Source organism: Sycon ciliatum, chromosome 9 (assembly GCF_964019385.1).
Source record: "Sycon ciliatum chromosome 9, ocSycCili1.1, whole genome shotgun sequence".
Taxonomy (NCBI): domain Eukaryota; kingdom Metazoa; phylum Porifera; class Calcarea; order Leucosolenida; family Sycettidae; genus Sycon; species Sycon ciliatum.
Window position 1 is genome coordinate 17,757,118 of NC_088651.1, and position 22,447 is coordinate 17,779,564.

Below are 22,447 nucleotides of genomic sequence, written 5' to 3' on the forward strand. Positions count from 1 at the left end.
GATACCCAGGGCAACGGAGCAAAAGGAGATACAAGGTGAGTACGAGAGTGCATGCAGGCCAGCTTGGATACGGTTGTAGAACGTATGGGAGTGGGAACCTAGCAATGTGAATATTGCGATGTGAGCCTTGGTGGAAGGCAGTTCCACAAAATATCAATTTTATGCCGACAGCGATTGGAATGTATAATCATTTCTTTCGGTTTTTGTTTTGCTGACTTTCCCAGTACAGTTTACACGATCCAATGTTTTATTAATAACCAAATCCCTCAGTCTCTGCAAGAAGCTAGTCAGCTGGATGCCATAGTTTATCTCTGCACACGGGTAAGAACACTTGTAATTTTAATAAATGAATCAATTGCTTCAGGCGCTGAGGAACATCGCCCAGAACCACTGGGCATGGATCTCAGTGACTTCAGTGGCCATATCCTGACCCAGGTGTTATCAGGGTTTAAGCCAAAGAGGGGAGAGGGGGGGGGGGGCAGGGAGGCGCATACGGGGTTGTGTGTTTTCATGCAACTCAACGAAAATGCAGTCAAAAATCACTATTAAATGGTTCACAAAGGCACATTTGTCTGGAGAGAAGTCAGGGATTCGCCCCATATGTTGCATTTAGCACGGCAAGATAATATTTGAAAGTGGACGAATAGGATACGGGGTAACAGTTTCCCATGCCCACCCCCTAATATTTTGGCCTGGCTAAAACACTAATTATGTTTAGCTATTATCGCATCAGCGTGGGGTTAATTTTCTTTATTTTTTCTAATCCCTTGAATGACAATGGCTTCTGGAAAAGTCAAAAATGAATACAATCCGGTCACCTCGAAGTTGACATGTGTGCATTCACTGTATTGCAATGACGGCATAGTTCATCTTGTTGATAGCCATCATTTAATCTGGTCGTTCAATGGCACATGTCGTCATTTTTGCAAGATTTCTTTTGAGTCTCTCCCTCCCCTTTCAAAGCAAGTATGCGTATGTGTGTGTGTGTGTGTGTGTGTGTGTGTGTGTGTGTGTGTGTGTGTGTGTGTGTGTTGTGTGTGCGTGTGTGTGTGTGTGTGTGTGTGTGTGTGTGTGTGTGTGTGTGTGTGTGTGTGCGTGTGTGTGCGCGCCATATGGTGCAGTGGTATGTGCAGCTATTTCAAATTGATAGGTTGCGGGTTCGATTCCCGACAATTATGGTCACACACGTCTTTCTTCTCTTTTTCAGACTCTCCCTGACTTTTCTCTCATTCTCCTGGGTTGTTACCAACAGCCAGTGCATGCCGGAGTATGTGGTGTGATGTGTGTGCGGGAAAAAAAAATAAAAAGACCAAAAAGTATGGATTCAGTGGCCAGAAAAAGCCACTGCATAGCTGTATGGTGTAGACCAGGCTGAACAGTGGCAGTCAATTCTTCAGCCTTTCAAGCTGTTGAATGGTGCAATCCCAGCACAAGCGGCTATGGCTTCTGCTGTAGCATTGCTATCATCGCCTCCGGCGATGGGCGTCCAATGGTCCAATGGTGTGTGTGTGTGTATGTGTGTGTGTGTGTGTGTGTGTGTGTCACACTTTGACAAAGTGTGACAATTGGCGCGGGATATCTTTGATAGATGTTGGCAAGCTGTGTGGTTGCCTGTTACAAAATCGCCTGCAGTTGATTGCAAACCGTGAGCTCCCTGAATCTCAGTGTGGGTTTCGACCAGGTCGCGGCTGTATGGATGCTGTTTTCTCCGTACGCGAAATTGTGGAGAAGTCATTTGAAAACCGGTAGCAGACATTCTGCATGCGCGTGCATGTTTTTGTGTGTGTGTGCAAGTGTATGCGTTTGTGTGGGTGTATCCTTTCCCTATCCTTGACCTCCATGTGTGATTTCTGGATTGCCTCAGGGTTTCTTCATCATTCTCGAGGTTCTTTAATACTAAAGGATACCAACATGGCCACTTTGAGCAGCTCTACAGGTAGGTCCATGTCGGTTGTAACGAGCCTGAAGAGCCTTGTGTGGTGAATTCAAATAAACAATTATTATTTAAAAAACAATTTGACAAAACGGATAACTTGTTCCCGTAGCTATGCAAAAGACGTTACTTCAGTAATGTCTGGCGCTAGCCAGGGTCCGCACAGCATTAATTCCGTGTTTGTTTGTTTGTTTGTTTGTGCCATCGGCACGCCTGGCACTATCCCGTACCTGTCTCTTACCGTACCATCAAAGACAGCTGGCCACAATGTTCAAATAGGGCTTATACGGTGTTGTTCGGTATAAGAATGTCGTATAGCATGTCGTACAACAGTATGATGAAATTATGGGAGAAACCAGCGACTGCTTGGAAACGATGACCATTACAACAGTCTTATTGTGAGTGAGAGTCAGGCCAAGTTTCTGAAGATCAGTAGCGAGTGCTATCCCGAGCATTATGGTAGCATTACAAAAGCATGGACAGGATGCGTATGATAGGAGATCCAAGTTGCTGAAGATCAGTAGTCATTGCTGATAACGTGGAGAAAAACTAAACCCGCAGCTTCTTCTTTTGCTGTCGGACAGAATGCGTACTATAGGAGGCTGTAAAGTTATGTAATATGCTCTACAGGCAACCATACATTCGGCCGCACGAAGCAGTTAAGCACAAGCACACTATTAAGGCAAGGACATTATTTTTGTATTATTGTACTGTATCGTATTGTATTGTATGGAATATAATTTTACCTCACTGGCCAACAGTTGAGAAGAAGTGAAGACGACCCGGCCATTGTGGAATCGTGGAGGCAATCACTGTCCTGCCAGCCCGTCGCCCACAGCCACACCACCCCACCATACCCATTGAACACATACACTGGTGTTGCCTGTGCCTTCAGTCAGCATCTTCCACAGCAAATCAGCCACTTCACACACCGAGAGGCCCATGGGGCATTCACTCCAGTCAGTCAGTGGCGGATCCAGGGGGGGGCCCAGGGGGCCTGGGCCCCCCCTTTGAAAATTTCGACCTTGGTCTAGGATTACAGTAGACTGTAGAATGAGCGCTCGAAATTACTTGGCGTGTCAAGTGGGTCACGCGTGCTGGGTACTTTTATACGTGTCCGATCACTCCGGTACATGGTGTCACGCACCGAGCATGAGTCTGTACTAGTCAGCGCGCTGTGTACCGGTGTACAACTACTGTACGCACTGCGACCTGAGGACACGGCCGCACTTCAAACATGTGAAAAACGTGCCAAAAATGCAGGGCCTGGTACATAGTGCAGCGATCGCGTTGGGCTGAAGTCCTGTTTGGTGCACGGTGCTGTCGACTTCGTCCTTCCTTTTTTCTTTTTCAATTGTCAGAAACTACAAGTATACGCTCTCTAGCTCTCTACTTCGCTTGTAGCCAACGGGTTACCTTCAGATATGAGATGAAGAGGAAAGGGTCTGACATCAGGTCGTTCTTCAGTGGACCGGTAGATAAGAGAGCTCGCGTTGGAGAGCCGTCCAAAGGTCCGTCGCGGCCGCTGTCGAGTGGAAATGTTCCAGTGCAGTTTGAAAATGTCGTGAGAATGGAATAAAACTAGAAACCGGCGGATTCTGCTCGAAAAGGTGGCATATTCTGCTCGAAAAGCAGTGAAATTGGCAGAATCATACAAACCTTATGGCGGGCAATTCCTCGAATTCTGCTCCATACTATAGTATTTTTATCCACATACCAAACATCCATAAAACTTACCAGAAAAAGTACCGAATTCTGTCAATTTTTCTGCCGGCAGAATCCGCCGGACCCTAATAACAACTGCTCTTCACAGCTTCAGGACTTTGTTGTTGTTGTATTTGTTGTTTTGTTTTGGGGGGGGGGGGGGCGGATACCTTGGGCCCCCTCTTCGGCCAAGTCCTGGATCCGCCACTGGTCAGGGCTGTGCTGCGTCCGATGCTGATAAATTTTGATCTAGCATTTGATGTTGATAAACCATCCCGCTTGTCTTGTAATTTCACTGTCGCTCTACGGCGCATTTGAAGTTGAGAAGAAGTAGCGACGACCCGGCCATTATGGAATCCAATGCACCACACCACCATCACCACATTACGCTCTTGGCCGATCCAAACTCTGCACTCACATCACCATCACCACAGCGAGGACAATTCCGCTGAGACTTAAAAGTTAACTCATATCTGCCGCTCTGCTACTGTAAATGTACAAAAATTGGCCACTATTTTGTTTCGACCATATTCGGCATCGAGCACAAACACCTACTGTAAAAGCAGACATTTTCAGTAGTGTTTTATTTTCGGTAACTTCGGTGCCGACAATGTTTACTGAAAATAGAACACACCGAACATTTCGGTACTACCGGTACATATCATGTAGTACAAGTACACTTACCTGGAAAACGGGTTTTACCCAAAATTTCCCCTCCACCGAACTGCCGATTTTGGAGAGTGCCGAAAATTTTACACAACCAAATGTCTGCTTTTACAGTAAGGCCATCATTTTTTATATCTATGTTTCGCGCCAGTTCAACTTCCATAATCATATGCGAGAGGTGGAAAGAAATAAAAAGTTGCAAAATAATAAAAAAGGCTCATCAGAGGTGATTAGCACTGTACATGCTAATTAACCTATTGACTATTGTCAATAGCTCGTGTATGGTGTACATTCGAAAGAAAAATCGTACATCAAAGCATCAAATTTTGGGTTTTCAGCAAGAGTAAATATTCACTTTGGACAGTGGAGGCAACCGTTGGTGCCCATGCTTCGCTGGATTATTGTACTCAGCCTTCAGCAGCGGTGCAAAGAGCTCCGAAACGACGCATCCTCTCAGCTTGAGGCGATCAATGCGGTCTGGTGTAAGCTCAAAGAATTCTGCTCGCAGATGCAGAACAAACGATCTACCAATGCTGGCCTCGGGGCCAATTCTGAATCCCAGCTTCGCCGTATGCAACCAGTCCACACTGATGACTCGCACGATCGTACACTCACTGTGCATGTTCGATTTGTTTTATTTTTCTCCGAAAAAATTAAAACGTATGCGTGCGGACGGCGCGAAACATAGATATAAAAATGATGGCCTAATGTAGAAAAGAAAAGGACATATGGATACGAGTTAAGAGTAACTCTCCATCACTGTAACTTGATACTATATTATACAGTCAGAAAGTGCAATAACTAGGCACAAAACTGACAGAGTACTGAGACATTCGACGTCATCGTCCAGTAACACGACATTATTTGTTCCATTGGGATTGTAGCTTTTGCTCGTTTTCGTTGCGCTTGCCTTCCCCTCTTTGGTCTTTTCATAACCTTGAACCTTCCAAGTTGGAAGGCTGTCGGTTAGCGCTACGGAGATGTGTTGAAGCTAGGTGTCAGGACGTCGAATGTCTCAGTACTCTGTCAGTTGTGTGCCTAGTTATTGCACTTTCTGACTGTATATAGTATCCAGTTTCAGTGATGGAGAGTTACTCTTAACTCGTATCCATATGTCCTTTTCTTTTCTACATTTATTTATGGCTCAACATCCGAGTTTTACAGTAATGCTGATGATTTTTTGCACTTCGGCTTTGATGTTCTAGTATTAGCCCCGTGCCGAAAATATATTTTTTGTCGATCGTGAAATGCTTAAATTTTGCAGCGCCAAACCATTGTATATTTACAGTAATTCAGGCTTCTGTAGGGGTGCGGCTTGTTTCAGGACCCAAAAACATCAAGTCTCGACCATGGAAATCGAGATTTGTTGAACATGTTGGTAATTTGACAACAGGTTGCCAATTTTCCCTAACCATGTGACTCTAGTGGACATAGGAGTCGAGTGCAATTTTCCCAATTTCTTCTTGTTTATGCTGCTGTGAAGGTATCCTGATTGGCTGCTTGCTTCTCTTCAGTCCCCTGATCCTGATTAGATGCAAGGGTAAGATGTTATATTGATAATGCTGGAAAAAAGTCCAAACTTCAGGCTCATCAATGTCATCTTTAAAGTAGAGTCCATATCGCCTATAAGGTTGGCGGCTATACCGGCTATAGTGATCAACTTCTCAAATTTCAAGATACACTATAGTGTAAACACACAACACCAGTTACTTTACAATCAGCTCATCCAGGCTGGAAGGCTGTTGGAGTGCGCATCCAAGATGTGCTAGAGTTAATTGCAAGTTAGGTGTAGAACGTCAGTACCGTTGGTCAGTGTCGTGCAATGTTATCGCACGAGCTGATTGTAACGTAACTAGTGGTGTTAGTGGACAATATAGTGTAACTTGTAGTTCCCGGGTCTTTATTTCTTCTTATAAATTAATAGTTAAGTGCGCATGTCTGAGAATACCAAAGTATGTGTGCAAGTGCATCTCTCCGACTTCGCTCAAAATTTGCAGGCAGGTTCCTTTTGGGGTGTGGATTGATTGTGCAAATCCACACTGCGAGCTTTCCTGCGCAGGTATGACTTTGGCCGTATTTCAGCATGGTCTAGAGGAAAAATTCTAAAAATAATTATTTCAAGAAAACCCCAAAAGGAAGATGGGGGACATGTCCTCAGCCGGTGTATAGTCCTGGCCAATTGAGGACGTAGCTGGCCATTTTGCCAGCGCTTGTAAATTGGCTATTTTCAAGACGATCATTTGTGGCGTCAGGGGATGATGGACCTCGTCTTCTGGGATTCTGGTGCAGCTAAGCGGTACTGCTCAAGGAACTCTTCTAAGGTGAGGCAATGTTGGGTTGATGGAGTTTTGTTCGTAGCTTGTTCGTATGCGCTGTGGCGTGACTCAAGGGCTTTCCACAATCGATCCACACTCCAAAGGGAACCTACCTGCAATTTTTGAGTGAAATCGGAGAGGTCCACTTGCACACATACTTTGGTATTCTCAGACATGCTCTCTTAAGAGAGCATGTCTGAGAATACCAAAGTATGTGTGCAAGTGGATCTCTCCGATTTCGCTCAAAATTTGCAGGTAGGTTCCCTTTGGGGTGTGGATCGACTGTGCAAAGCCCTTGAAAAAGTTTCTGAAGGGAACCTTGAAATTTGCATACCCCTCAAAAATGGCCGAAATATCACATTATTTATGGGTCTAGAAACGAGTCACGCCACAGCGTATACGAACAAGCTATGAACAAAACTACATCAAGCCAACATTGCCTCACCTTAGAAGAGTTCCTGGAGCAGTACCGCTTAGCCACGCCAGCATCCCAGAAGACGAGGTGCATCACCCCCTGACGCCACAAATGATCGTCTTGGAAATAGCCAATTTACAAGCGCTGGCAAAACAGCCAGCTACGTCCTCAATTGGCCAGAACTATACACCGGCAGATAGTAGAACACCTCTTCTAGCGCTGAGGACATGTCCCCCATCTTCCTTTTGGGGTTTTCTTGAAATAAACTTTTTTGAATTTTTCCACTCGACCATGCTGAAATACGGCCAAAGTCATACCTGCGCAGGAAAGCTCGCCCCGTCGCGACGTCTCCTCAGCAATTTCTACTCCAACACTACTCCCAAGGCCGCAGAACAAAGTGTAGTTTTGACTCTGACAAGGAAAAGCAGCGGTGATCACTTGTCACTCCAAACGACAAGCTTCTCCTTGCGCCACCAATAATTTTTTGTGCGACTGTTGATGCAAAAGTGACTGAAGGCCTGAGCGCAGTTTTTGAATTTTATTGCAAGATGCACGGTGAAATCACGTGCCTTGTGACGCAAGAATGCCAAGTCGCGTGGCCCACGGCTCACGAGATTTCAGAGTCACCTTCGTCAAGTGCGCTTGTTACCCACCTTGAACGCCCGTTGGTCTGGAAGTGATCCCACTTGTGTTGTTACTGCGCTCAAGAACACGCTGGGAGTGTTGTAGGCCTACGAACCGGGACTTTCCCTGACCATGTAGGTCGAAGACCAGTGAAATGATGATGAAATCACATTCTTTATGACGTAAGAAGTCTCTCATGCAGTTCACGCGACAAGTGCGTGCAGTCAGTGCTACTCGCGTGCCAGTCAACACAGGGACCGAGCTAGCCGCTTTTGTCGAGCATCGACATGAAAACAAGGGACTTTTACTGTTGGACTATGTTCGGGATTGCAGGAGGTAAGTGTGAAAGACGAATAACTCTCCATGCTGTACGGGGCATATTTCAACGGCTTGCTGCCATTGCAACACTCCTAGGACAGTTTGTTGGGGTACTCAGCAGTTCAAGCAGGAAATGAAGCTCATCTTACCTCTGCCATCATGGTCTGTTCCGAGTAGCGTTCCAGGCACTTTCACGATCGTTGGCCGCGTATCGTGATGCAGGAAGCGTCATCCTGCGTCACAGAGCACGCGATCTCACCGTGCATCTTGCAATAAAATTCAAAAACTGCGCTCAGGCCTTCAGTCACTTTTGCATCAACAGTCGCACAAAAAATTATTGGTGGCGCAAGGAGAAGCTTGTCGTTTGGAGTGACAAGTGATCACCGCTGCTTTTCCTTGTCAGAGTCAACACTATACTTTGTTCTGCGGCCTTGGGAGTAGTGTTGGAGTAGAAATTGCTGAGGAGACGTCGCGGAGGGGCGAGCTTTCCTGAGCAGGTATGACTTTGGCCGTATTTCAGCATGGTCGAGTGGAAAAATTCAAAAAAGTTTATTTCAAGAAAACCCCAAAAGGAAGATGGGAGACATGTCCTCAGCGCTAGAAGAGGTGTTCTACTATCTGCCTGTGTATAGTTCTGGCCAATTGAGGACGTAGCTGGCTGTTTTGCCAGCGCTTGTAAATTGGCTATTTTCAAGACGACCATTTGTGGCGTCAGGGGGTGATGGACCTCGTCTTCTGGGATGCTGGCGTGGCTAAGCGGTACTGCTCCAGGAACTCTTCTAAGGTGAGGCAATGTTGGCTTGATGGAGTTTTGTTCATAGCTTGTTCGTATACGCTGTGGCGTGACTCGTTTCTAGACCCATAAATAATGTGATATTTCGGCCATTTTTGAGGGGTATCCAAATTTCAAGGTTCCCTTCAGAAACTTTTTCAAGGGCTTTGCACAGTCGATCCACACCCCAAAGGGAACCTACCTGCAAATTTTGAGCGAAATCGGAGAGATCCACTTGCACACATACTTTGGTATTCTCAGACATGCTCTCTTAAGCAAGATCACATGTACTACTACCAAGTTTTCGTTGAATTTAACAACCAAGATCAGGCTATTCGTCGCAACACCCATGGCCAAACCTTCTACAAGTACCTTTTATTCCCGTAGCTATGCAGAAGACGTTACTTCAGTAACGTCTGGTGCTAGCCAGGGCCCACACAGCTTTAATTTGGTGTGTTTGTGTCACGCCTGGCGCTATCTCGTATCTGTCCCGTGCCGTACCGTACCATCAAACACAGCTGGCCACATACAGCTGGCCGCAATATTCAAATAGGGCTTTCAAACGCAAGATCATAACGTGAAGCAACTTGGAAGAATGAGTATGAATGCGAAGTGTATGGGGGAATGCATGTGGGGCGATAGTGCGGGTTCGAATCCCAGGTAATGCCTGAAAAAATAGGAGAATTGAAAAATTTCTACATCCCTTTTCTTTTTTTGCCGTCATCAAGGCGGTAGACGGTGTCGTATTACCCTCGACCGTACCTGTCCCGCACCTGTCCCGTACCTATCCCGTACCGTACCGTACATTCAAAGACGGCTTGCCACAATGCATATTCAAATAGGGCTTTCAAATACAAGATTATAACGTGAAGCAACTTGGAATAATTCGTATGTATGCGAAGTGTATCGGGAGATGCATGCAGGGCGATAGTGCGGGCTCGAATCCCAGGTTATGTCTAAAAACAAAAAGTAGAAACTTATAAGAATTTATAACATCCCTATGCTTTTTTGTCTAGGTCAGAAAGGCAAAAAAAGCATAGCGTAGGGCCCTGAGCTTCCAAGCTCTCTCGTTCGCGGCCCTGCTGGGCGGTCGCTGATACAGTTTATAGGCAGCATTTACTGGAATATGCTTCCAGCTGACATTCGAAGCCTGGATGGCACTGTGAATCTAAGGTTACATTTGAGACGGGACGATATTGATGTACTTTCTGTCACCACCTGACCTTTCTGTTTTATCTATTCTCCAACACCCCATATTCTGCATGAAATATTCTACAAACTCATAATTTCTCATAATTTTTCACAAAACGTGGCATATTTTCTATCAATTCATAAAAATGTATGTCTGTCATACCCTAGATATTAGGTTAATCTTCATCATTAGCCATCCATACAATTTCTTCATCATTTTTAGGAACTGGCCCCTGGCCGGTGAGAAGGCATCCTTGCCTGTAAATCTGATGAAGTAAAATAAAACAACAACAAACAACACTTCGTATAATTTACGTCGCTCTCGTACTTGGCACTTGCCAACTCCGCGGACTGATCGCTGTCTCCATTCTCCCCTGCACAAGGCCCTTGATTACTTTAATTGCTTGCTCACCCAGCTTCGCGAAATCCCTTCTCGTACTCTCTTCAAATCCCAGATATCCCTGCTGTTGCACAACTCTGCATGCTCGTGTAGCGACCACCCCCGCCCGTACACTTAAGTAGTCATTAACCCCTAGGCTCTGCCCACCCAAATCTTCCTCAGTCTTTCTCCTTTCTTACACTATTATCTCTTATTGGCCACTGGCTATCGGGAGAATAAAGATTTGAAAGAAGTGCAGCTACAGATGCTGGTGTATAAGGTGCAATACTGTGACTTTGTTGTGTGGAATGAAGGTCAGCTGTTTGTGGAACGTTTTCTCTGCAGACACAGTTTTCATCCGTGATGCGGTAGCAGGTGCCAAGAAATTCTTCCAGTGTGCTGTTCTCCCAGAGCTTGTTGGGAAGTGCAGGGCTGCCATTTGCCCCGATTTTTCTGAAATTGTCCCATTTTTCATCGCCTGTCGGAAAAACCGACCGATTTTGTTCCTAAAGAAGGGCAACCGGATATTATATTTTGAGCGCTTTTTAGTCCAGTTGGCCATTCGGCGCTTCCAGGTCGCGTTTGGCCGGTCATTGTACATGCACATGTAGGTGTATAATGCTCGCGTGCTTGCATGTGTGCAACGAAACGAAGACGGTAGTGATGACACTGTGCGATGCCTTCCCCCTGACAATAACGTTGAGAGGCAAAACACTGAACAGAGTCCAGAGCCAGAGACACCTGGGTATCATCATTCAGGCCGACCTGAAATGGAATGCCCACATCCAGCACATCGAGAGCAAAGTTGCGTGCACTCTCCACCTCTTGAGACGGATTCGCGGACGTATTTCACCTACCGCCCTGTCAGCACTGTGCACCACGTATATATGCCCCGTTATTGAATATTGTTCTCTGGCTATGTCAGCTATGGATGTTCAGCAACAAGACACCCTCGAACATCTCCAACGACGGTCAGCAAAACTCTGCCTCCGACTCCCCCTCTTCAGTCCTTGCTACCACAGTTCATTACTCCACCACGCCACTTGACTAACCTTCTCATCCCGCCGGAAGCTCAAGCAGCTACTCTTTGCACACACCATCCCTGTCAAACGATCCCCACCACACATCCAGCTTGCGACCTCAGGCTACATCACCGAGCCACCAAGCCGAGAATTGAGGCGTCATCGAGTTTTTGCCCTCCCCACCACCCACTCCACCCCCCTTTAACGTTCACCCTTGTACTCCGCATGCACTCAGTACAACCACCTGCCACCGCACTGTTACTCCCTCCGAGAAATAAATGCATTCAAAAGAGAAGTTACCCCGATCATCGTATCATCAATTTGCACATGCTCCAACCCCCGCTGTAGCCCAGCCTAGGTATAGTATTTTAATGAAGGTCTATCGCCTACCTGCCCTTGCAATGGATATACTTCCCTCCTCGTCTTTACTTTTAAAAATGAAGCACCCAAACCACGGCTGCCACTAGCCACTGTTTCTCCCGGTTTATTGCACCCACTCTGATTGATAACACATAGTACTGTCTCTCTCTTATTGGCTACGGCCATTGTGAGAATAAAGATAATAATAATAATGTGTGTGGACAGTTAAAAATGTGTTCTGCGGCCCCAACAGCAAGCCATTTCCCTACAATTATGCTCACGGGGACACCACCGAACCCCCGTCCGATTTTTCTCCCTCCAAGTGTGGCAGCCCTGGAAATGGTTCACTAAAGCGTTCTCCACTCTTCCAACCGATGCATCTTCAGCGGCTACCTCAGCCTCGAAACCACTTGGTGCTGCCAGTACAACACCTACTGCGGATCAAGAAAGCCCTCCGGAGTTTTGTTACTGCAAGTCTGTGAAGGTTGGCGAGGTACTGCGATGTTCCAACAATGATTGCAGTATTCGTTTCTTCCTCATGGCTTGTTTGCAGCTCAAGAGTAAGCCAAAGCGCAAGAACTGGACCTGCCCGGAGTGTCGCAAAATGAAATCTGCCACTAAATAATGATATTCATGTACAATTACATTGGTAGCGACCTTGGCGACGATTTTAGAGGAATGTTGGTCGCTAAGCACCACGTTCATCAGTCTACTCGAGCTCAACTGCATGAGGGGTGAATTCCTCGAAACACTGTGTATTGACCAGGGAGTGCTGCTTTCTTGTAGGTTTGCCGAGTGGAGGGCTCGAAGGACTTCTTCTCTGCTCTGGATGGCGGTTGTGAGTCAGTCAAGTGTCTGGATGTCAGTGAAATGTACAGTCAAGTCGGCTGAAAAGCTTGACCTCTAGTGTGAGGAGCAACCAACTTTGCATGTACATAATCATTTGTGTGGTAGCATTTGTAAATCCAAGTCTCAAGCATTTGAGAAGTGATCATATTCATGGAGCCTTCTATTCTGGCATTTGTAGAGTTGCATTTTCCACTTTTGTGCCTCTGTGCCTTCCACGTTGCTTGCTGTTGCACTTGCCACGTGTGTGCATACAATCGCTGGCTAGGCTTCGGAACGATTTCCGTTACCTTTCCTGTATTTCTTTGCTTGCATGTATCTCTGAAGGACCATAATGCTGGTTTGTATTTGTGGGTCCCAGGACGCGAGTGAAGACCACTCACTGCTTATGCATGTGAGCAGAGGACATCCATCATTACACATCAAACACTTTGCTCTTTTACGTCTCTTCCAGCTGATGTTGGCATTAGATAAGTTGTTCTTTAGTGATGGGGCATACCACAACTGATGCTACAACACACACTACCCAGCGCCCTAAGTTGGGTTTTCCTGCTATTCATAACTATTACATTGTGTTGTCCCTATTTGGACCACAAGTAATTATATTGATGCAACAAGAAACGAAGGCATGTCGTGAATGATGATAGAAGCCATTATTATTATTATAATAAGTCTGTCGGCGTTGGCATCAGCAAGCAAGCTTGGCTAGCCCATGAGGCAAACAGACAAAAGAAACCAGAAACGAGCGAGGTCATTGAGGTGAACACACGCATGCAACTGCAGAATAGATAAAACCGAAAATTAATGTAATTACCGGTATATCCAGGCAGTCCTAAAAGCACACGACGTGTCAACTGCACTGACGCCTGTTGGGAATTCCCTAGTAAAAGAAGAATAAATAATAATAATATAATAACAACACAATTGGAAACTGATGACTACTCATTGGTTTGAGGGAAAGATGCAAACAGGAAAAGTCTAAAGAAAAAATTGACTGTCACCAGCAGGACTTGAGCCAGGGACCTTCGCTTGAGGCCAGCAAATATAGAGACTAATAATAATATTCACTGGTTTGAGGGAAAGGTTTGATAATAAATAATAATTTAGGAATGGGTTTCCTCCCACACTGGAGGTCGAACTATTCCGCCGAGTTGACTTGACACATGACTGACTCACGACTGCAATCCAGAGCACACGAGAAGTCCATCGAACCTTCGACTCGGCAAACCTGCATGAAAGCAACACTCCCTGCTCAATACACAGTGTTTCGGGGAATTCACCCCTCATCAGCTGAGCTTGAGTGGCTGAAAAGCACCACTTATATAGTGCTCTCCTGGCACAGACATCACCAGGGATGCAAACTTACAGAGACGCTCCGTTCCGGCACGACAAACACCTCGTGAACACCAGATAGCAGCGTGAGTCAGTGTCGCTCCTGGACGGTGAGAACAACTCCTGGACGGTGAGGACGCTCGGTCATTCACAACGCTGTCACCTTCAAACCAGCTAGTTGCAAGCCCGCGTTGGGCACAACAGTACGAAATAGTGGTTGCGACTTTGGCGATGAATATTTAGGAATGGGTTTGCTCCCACACTGGAGCTCGCGCTATTTCGCCGAGTTCTCTTGACACTTGACTGACTCGCGACTGCAATCCAGAGCACACGAGAAGTCCATCGGCATGCGTGCGTGTGTACCAGAAATGATATCAAACGCCAACTCACCTGCAGCAGCATGATGGCATTGTCAGGTCTTCGACCAATGTTGTGTAGTTGCAGTGAGTATCTGGCATTGTCGCACTGTGTGTGACATTGTGCTTCTTTGTTTGTCCTCTACCCTCCCCCCCCCCCCCCCGCCCCCCCCCTCCCTTTTCCCAATGCAGGTCAGCACGTTGCTCTGAATGCGCTCAACACACAACAAACAGCACCATTCACGGTGACATTCGGAGATGGACAACCTACACCCGATGTTTATAATTTCTTACCTTCTTGTAATGGATACGCATGGGAATCTTCAACCCTTCGACTGGAGCAGACTACGGGCAGTATTGTTTTGTTAGACACAACTATCGACGGATTTTTTTATATTTTTTTCCCCATTAATTCCCGACATACTGTTCTGAGCACATCGTATTCTGGACTGTACCATTGCAGAATAGTGGATTCAGGAAACTCTACAGAAACCTTTCAACTCAACATTGTGGGTAAGTACGAAAATATTTCTTTCTTCCTGTGGAATGATGCCAAACTTTGGCACTCTACGTAATTATTTTAGGTTTCTGTTAATGACATAGTGAACCTGATAGAGATTCAATTAACCATCCGGGTCTCCACCGGGCCACCAGATGAATATTCCTGTACGTTGAGTATGCATTCTTGGATTTTTCCATCATAACATTGCTTCTACTTAACCAGTCTTGATGATTTGGGGCTCCTTGGAAGGCTCTTATACAGGATTATAATGAGCCTTACCTAGTCAAGGAACCCAAGTCTGTCCACCGCAGTGCACCCGGAAACCGCCTACAACACGATCTTTTGAAGGGAGACATCAATCCCACTGCCACACACACACACACACACACACACACACACACACACACACACACACACACACACACACACACACACACACACACACACACACACACACACACCATTGACCATTGACCATTGGACGCCCATCGCCAGAGGCGATGATAGCGATGCTACAGCAGAAGCCATAGCAACACACACACACACACACACACACACACACACACACACACACACACACACACACACACACACTACTACTACTACTACTACTACTATCAATCAGCTACCCCTTGGGGTCACGCCGCCCTCCACTCAGAGAACTGAGCGCAAGGTGAGGGGCAGTGGTGCAAACAAAACAGGAAGTACAGCAAAATGAATTGAAAAAAGGAAATCAAAACAAGCTGCCATATTGATGGAAAGGGACTCACAAACAGAGGAAGGAAATATCACAAACCAGATGAACAGTCTGCTGTATAGGTCCACTATAAGTACACAAACACACACACACACACACACACACACACACACACACACACACACACACACACACACACAGACACACACACACACACACACCTGATATGGTGTCAAGTGACAGTGACTGAGTTTGGTGTGAATGTAGGACTTGATTGGTGCTAGTGATAGATATAATAGTGTCACCTTCATGTTGGCACTGTTGCTGATCATTTATTAGCAGTTGTGTATGACTGCATGCACATGTATGCCACTGTGAGGTGGCAGCACCACCATACAGTGTGCATTGATGTTACTTGCGTTATAACTCTGGCATGCTTCACTCCATTATCACTTGCACACTCTCACACCATCAATTGTAGTTATAAGTTTACTTTGGGTTCACCGCCTGTTCAGTTGACTACCTACTTCTGATTAAATATACGTACTGCCGATGTAACACTGGTGGCAGCAGGTTCGGACCAGTCTTAAGTGGTTGGACTAGGAGATGGCCGAGAGGCTGAAGCTGGTGTTCGGTGATTGTGGAACGTCATTGGAAAACTGGCTAGCTTTTCAGTGCGCATATACCAATGCAAGGGAGCTGAATGAATTGCTGGAGGACACAAATGCGGAAGCTAAGCTGTGGTCGGACAACAAGGTTTTCGCGCACAAAAGGTCCTGGCCCAGCTAAGGGGCGAACCATTGGTGTGGCTGTCTCAGGAGGAGAACAGGAAACCTCTGGAAGATGATAAGGAGATGATGGAGGCACTCCACGGCCGATACGGCAGGACTAAAGCTCGCGCTGCGTACACTAAGTGAGTTTGAGGAGAGTCGGCAGCAAGAGGGAGAATCTCTGGATCAGTATCTTTCTCGCCTACAACAACTAGCGGCAGTCGCGTTCCCAACCAATGACCTGGAAGCTCGACGAGAACGTGTCTTGTTTAGGTTTATGCGAGCCGTACAGTCGAACCGCCTACGAGAGGAACTGCTGGTGTTCGGCCTTTTTGATGAGCAGGATCAGCTACGGTCATACCAGGCAGTACTAAGAAAGGCCAATCATCTCCAGGGTCATTGGGAAGCAGCAGCAGCAAGCGGTGCAATGAGTGATTCTGTGATGGCAGCATCATCATCAACTTGGCCGGGGCAGAAGGATTTGGAGGACTTGAAGACGCAAGTGGCGTCCTTGACAGCGCAGTGTAGTCGTACCGAGACCGGACGTAGGCCAACGCCAGGGAGTGGCCGAAACTGGCTGTGCCACTACTGCAGGACGTCAAACCACCGAGGCGGCTGGCACGCATGTAGCAAGCTGCAGAAGGAGAACACAAGCTGGAGGCCAAAGCAGACGCAGCAGGGTTCACTGAGCCCTGCTGTGGCCCGAGAGGGTTGCAGCAGGGCAATGTTCTCCACAGAGGAAGTATTCACAGCAACCGCTTTGCGAAGGAGTCCCTTTGTACGGGTCAAACTTGAGAAGACTGAAGTTAGCATGCTGCTGGACACCGGTGCTGAAATCAGTCTTATCAGCTCTACTGAAATAGAACGGAGTGAGGTTCAGGGCGATGGTCGACCGGTGGCTGCACCTACACGCGGCGTCGATGGAACTGCAGTAAAGTTTTATGGGCTGGTGTACTGGACAGTCACAATTGGAGGAGTCACCCTGACACACCACCCATTTCACGTCGTGCGAGGCCTGATCGTGCCCATCCTAGCAGGTGCTGAGTTCTTGAGCAGACTGGGCCACCAGGCGTGGGACTGGGAGACTGGTGAACTGTCCCTCGGTAAGCCACAATGCAAGGTTGCGCTACAGAGGATCTACCGACCTAAAGCGTCTCCGGCTGGCTCGGCACTGGCAGGAGTGGCGGAAGATGTTGTCTTGCCACCTGGACGGGAGGTGTGGGTGGCATGCGAGATGAAGAATGCCGAGCCATGGCCAGAGTACCTGGTGGAGCCTGTCAGCAGCGAGACATACCGTCCAGTCCAGGCAATGTGTTGTCTCCTTCAACTGGGAACAAAGACAACAACACAGCTAAGGATGATGAACCTGAACCGGGAGGAGGAGGTACTGAGAAAGGGCACCAAGGTCGCTGCGCTGGACCCGAGGTTTGAAACTACCTTGCCAGGATCGAGGGATGCGACACAACATACCAAGACGGAAGTACGGAAATCGCAGCGGCACGTATCAGGGTATGAAATGGATCCAAAGGCTAGCCAACCACACAAAGATGATGGTAACTTGTCGCCCTCTACCCGGAATAGATCGCTGAATTCACTGACCATCCTGGTAATATCATCTTGACTATTCGTGACCAAGTGTGTCATGAGATTCGTCTAAAGCCTGGAGCGACACCTGCAAAGTCACGACCAAGACGTTTGCATCCTGAAGTGCGTGAAGAGGTGCATAAGGAAGTTGACTATCTGGAGAAGCAGGGCCTGATTCGCCCATCGGTGTCACCATGGGCCGCACCAATAGTGGCGGCACGCAGGAAGAACGGGAAGATACGGCTGGCGATCGACTACCGTCGCCTAAACGAAGCTACCATCGGACAGCACCACCCACTGCCCAGGATCGATGACCTGGTCGACAACTTGTCCGAAGCTGGATTCTTCTCATTTCTCGATCTTAAGTCTGGCTACCACCAGATGCCCATGCGGATGGAGGATTCCGAGAAGACTGCATTCGTAACACTAGACGGCCAGTATGAGTGGACTGGACAAGGGACGCCATTCGGTCTGTGTGGGGCACTATCGTCATTTCAGCGTCTGATGTCGGCGGTAATCGGAAATGCTGAGTGGACAACGGCCCTCTGTTACTTAGATGATATCCTCGTATGGGGGAGAACATGGCAAGAGCACACGGCGCGCTTGCATGAGGTACTGCAACGGCTACGCGACGCTGGCGCACTGCTGAATCCGGCAAAGTGCACGAGCCGCGTCAGGGAAATCGAGTTCCTTGGTCACACTCTGGCCGATGGAAAGATATTCATCAGCAAGGCCCTTGTGGAAGCCCTCCTGACTACACCTCTTCCAGACACTAAGAACATGCTGCGGAAGGCTCTGGGCAGTTTCGCATATGTCCAACGGTGGATCCCTCGGATGGCTGAGATCGCCAAACCTCTTCACACCTTACTGTCTGGAGTTACACAGAAACTGGTCTGGAATGCGGAAGCCAAGAAAGCATTCCAGCAGCTAAAGCAACAGGTTGCCTCCCCACCGGTAATGCATTTGCCTGATTTCCGTCGTCGGTTTGTACTTGTGACGGATGCATCGGCCGTCGGTACTGGGGCGATGCTAGCACAGAGGAGCAAGGATGGCGGGCTGCAGCCAGTGGCATTTCACCACCACACTCTGTCGGCGGCAGAAAGGAACTATGGCACAACGGATCGTGAGCTTCTGGCTGTCGTGCTGGCGGTGAGGAGTTTTCGGATCTACCTGTCAAGCCGTGAGTTTGAGTTGGTCACAGATCACACTGCACTCAAATGGCTTCGTTCCATGGAGATGGACGATGTTTACAGGTGAAGATCAAGGTGGCTGGAGTACTTGCAGCAGTTCAAGTTCAACATTGTCCACAGACCGGGCAAGTCACCAGAATTGAGCATGGCGGACTACCTGTCTCGCATCGGACATGGTGATTTGGCGGCGACGTTGCAAGTATTGGCAGTTTCTATTCAAGAAGAGAAAGGAGATGGGATGATTCACCTATCGCCTATGTTTTCAGCCCCAGAGATTGTGGCTGGACAATGCACCTGCTCGGCAGTTGGCCCAGTCCGTGAGGCAATCATGACGGCTCAACCGCTATGCCTGGATGCGAGCCAAGAAGCCAAGGATATACAAGAGAAGGGACAGGCTGACAGTGGGCCAAGATGGAACCCTTCGCTACATTGAGTTCAAGGGCCGGTCTATGGAGGCACTGCCTCTGGGGCGGAAACAAATGAAAGTGGTAGTCATTCCCCAGCAGATGCGGCGGCCCTGCTTGGCGGCGGTTCATGACTCACCTCTGAGTGGACACATGGGACGGAACAGAACGTGGACACGTATCCTAGATGTGATTTGGTGGCCGACTATTGCCGAGGACGGAGGAACGTACGTCAGAGGTTGTGAAATGTGCCAGCTGCACAAGCGGGTCAGGAGACCGGAGATTCCTCCTCCCCAACAGCCAAGCATTCCGGAGACCGTTGGTGAACAGGTGCAGATAGACTTCATTGGTCCATTCCAAGAGTCAGTCCCAGAGGGATACTGCTATGTGCTCGCAATGCAGGACGTTTTGTCACGTTATGCCGTCTTGGTGCCGACTAAAGATTGCTCGACAACTACGACGGCTAGCGTGTTATGCGACCGCTGGGTGTGCAGTGTCGATATCCCGAAGGTGGTGCAGAGTGACAGGGGACCTCACTTCACTGCGGCTGTGTTTGAGACTGTATGCCGCCACACACACATCCCCACACACACAAACACACAAATCAACAGACACACACACACATGAACCCAAAATAAGCCTTACACGTTCGCTGTGCACACATTTGCTCTCCGAAAAACCCTCCACTCGGCCAACCTCCAAGATAGCAGTGCTCAATAGTCAGCACCCACCTTATCAGTTGAGCTTCAGTTGGCAATGAAGGTTTGCTGAATCACTCCAAAAAAACACTAGGGATACAGACCACTGGGGGAACAAACATACAGCTGAGGTCTGTTAACAGCTTTTAGAAAATGACACTCATGAGGCACTTCTGACTAGCATCGTCAATCAGATTCACAGCTGCTGCTACCTGTTGTCGTACGATGTGTTTGTTTTGCTGAAAATGATGTGTCTCAGCAAGTGTATATTCCTGGTGATGTGGATCGCGTGAATAATGTAGTGCTCTAGAAAAAAATCATTTCAGTCCAATCATAGGAAATAGGAAATAGGAAATAGGAATAGTCATTAAAAATAGTCTTGATTTATAGAAAGGAAAAAGGATCAAGAAACTACAAGTTATGCTATACTGTCCACTAACACCACCAGCAGCTACTAAAAAATCAGCTCATGCGATAACACTGCACGACACTGACCGACTGTACTGACGTTCTACAACTAAGGGTGCGTTCAGACTACCGTATTTGCCGGAGTATAGTGCACACTTTGGAGGTACTACTTCTGGCCCTAAATCGCTGGTGCGCACTACGCTCCGAATATGAAAAAAATGAACATATACTTCGAAAAGTAGGGCAATGCATCAAACTGTTACGAAGTGTGCCACCTTTGACCCTGCGCAAGCCATCTGAATGCACTCTTTGTGACAATGGTCGCACTATAGTTATGTCTTTATGTTTAATACTGCACTCAAATCTAGGCTGCGCATTACACTCCGCATATACCTTGAATTGCAAAAAAACATTGCTTAAAAATGGGGGGGGGGCGCATTATACTCCGGTGCGCGTTATACTCCGGCAAATACGGTACCGTGAATCCTGTCAAACTGTAAATGGCGATAGCTGTGAAGGACATTCGCACTACCGATCAACTAACGTTACCGGTACGTAAGTTTTGGAGCTCTCACCGCAGTACTGAGAAGGGATTTTCCCTTTTTACCAGCCTGAGCACTCTTTTTACTGCTGAAAAAGTTTCACTGCGGCAGCAGTCGCGGCAGTAAAAAGTTTCCGCTTGTAGCGTGCTACCAACGTCACACGATCAAATCATCTTGAAAATTTCTCAATCGGTCCCTTTTGCATCGGTAGTCTGAACGCGCCCTAACTGGCTATCAGCTTTAGCACTTGGATGCGCACTCCAACAGCCATGGTGTTAGTGAACATTATAGCGTAATTTGTAGCTCCTTGACCCCTTTCCGTTCTATAGATTTATCTCTGGCTCTAATAATAATAATAATACCACAGCACGCGTAATAATATAATTATGTGGGTATAATTATACGTTCCGCTTCTGTCCTATCTCCTATGATCAAATTCCATTATCAAGGTAATTATTAACACGGCGCACTGATGACCTGTGACGCCAGATCATGGATTGTCGGCCAGATTTCTCCATGTAGGCTTGTCCAGAGCGATGGCCCTCACATTCCCCAGCTGACTGCTGCGCTTCAAGTCGATGTTCCTCCTCTGTAAGTCGCTTGTGATGCGCGTCGCAATGGATGTCCTTGGACGTCCACGCCCAGCCTTGGCATCTCCCGCAAAATAGCCCGTCAGCGCGATCCATGGCAGCGCATCCCTGTCCATACGGAGAATATGGCCGGTTAGCTGCCATCTTCTCCTGTCCACGATGTCAGATAGTGGTTCCGTGTTGCACCTCTCATACAGCTCAGTATTTGATATCCTGGCTGGGTAGACTATGCCAATGAGCCGTCGGAGCTGCTTCCGGTGGAAAACGTTAAGCGATTCTGCTTGTGCTGCCGTGAGCCCCCATGCGCCGCAGTTATACAAAAGAATGGGCAGAACCAGGGCATTATACAGGCGGATGCGCCTCTGCTCACTGACCTTCCCACGCCTCAGCCAGAGGCTATACATCCTGCCGTATGCACTCGAAGCGAGGTCTTTCCTCCGCTCCAGGTCCTCACTGTCGCCAATGAGGGACCCTAGCTGCCTGCTGGACTGCCAGGAGTCTGAAGTTGATGTCAGATGCAAGAATTCGGTCTTGGTCTCGCTTACTGTTGGCTCTCCATCCGAGTAAATAGGATTGAAATAGGAATAGGAATATCTGGCTTTTGAAAGTCTGATTTTGGCCGAATTGAGGATCAAAAACCCACTTAAAACCTTTAAAAATCTGGGTTGGGTCTGCTTCTGCATACATTTTGCAATGGCATACCTGTCCTAATTTGGTAAAACCTGGCTGTATTTCTATTTCTCTGTTCTTGGACCTTTCTGGCCTCAAATTTGGCAAGGAATGATTGCACGGGTCACACAAGCATGTACTGTTGTTTTCACGATTATCT

General features: G+C 47.5%; 2 long non-coding RNA genes across 2 annotated transcripts in view; both read left to right on the forward strand.

Annotated features, from left to right (window-relative positions):
• Positions 1–1,938, forward strand: part of LOC135825148 (uncharacterized) — a 10,724-nt gene extending 8,786 nt beyond the window's left edge. The window contains exons 2-3 of the long non-coding RNA XR_010555021.1: positions 225–321; positions 1,865–1,938. This is a non-coding gene — a long non-coding RNA (uncharacterized LOC135825148). The remainder of the gene's footprint in view (positions 1–224; positions 322–1,864) is intronic.
• Positions 1,939–5,790: 3,852 nt separating this feature from the next.
• LOC135825149 (uncharacterized) overlaps positions 5,791–22,447 on the forward strand; it is a 24,329-nt gene continuing 7,672 nt past the window's right edge. Inside the window, exons 1-2 of the long non-coding RNA XR_010555022.1 lie at positions 5,791–5,843; positions 14,426–14,746. This is a non-coding gene — a long non-coding RNA (uncharacterized LOC135825149). The remainder of the gene's footprint in view (positions 5,844–14,425; positions 14,747–22,447) is intronic.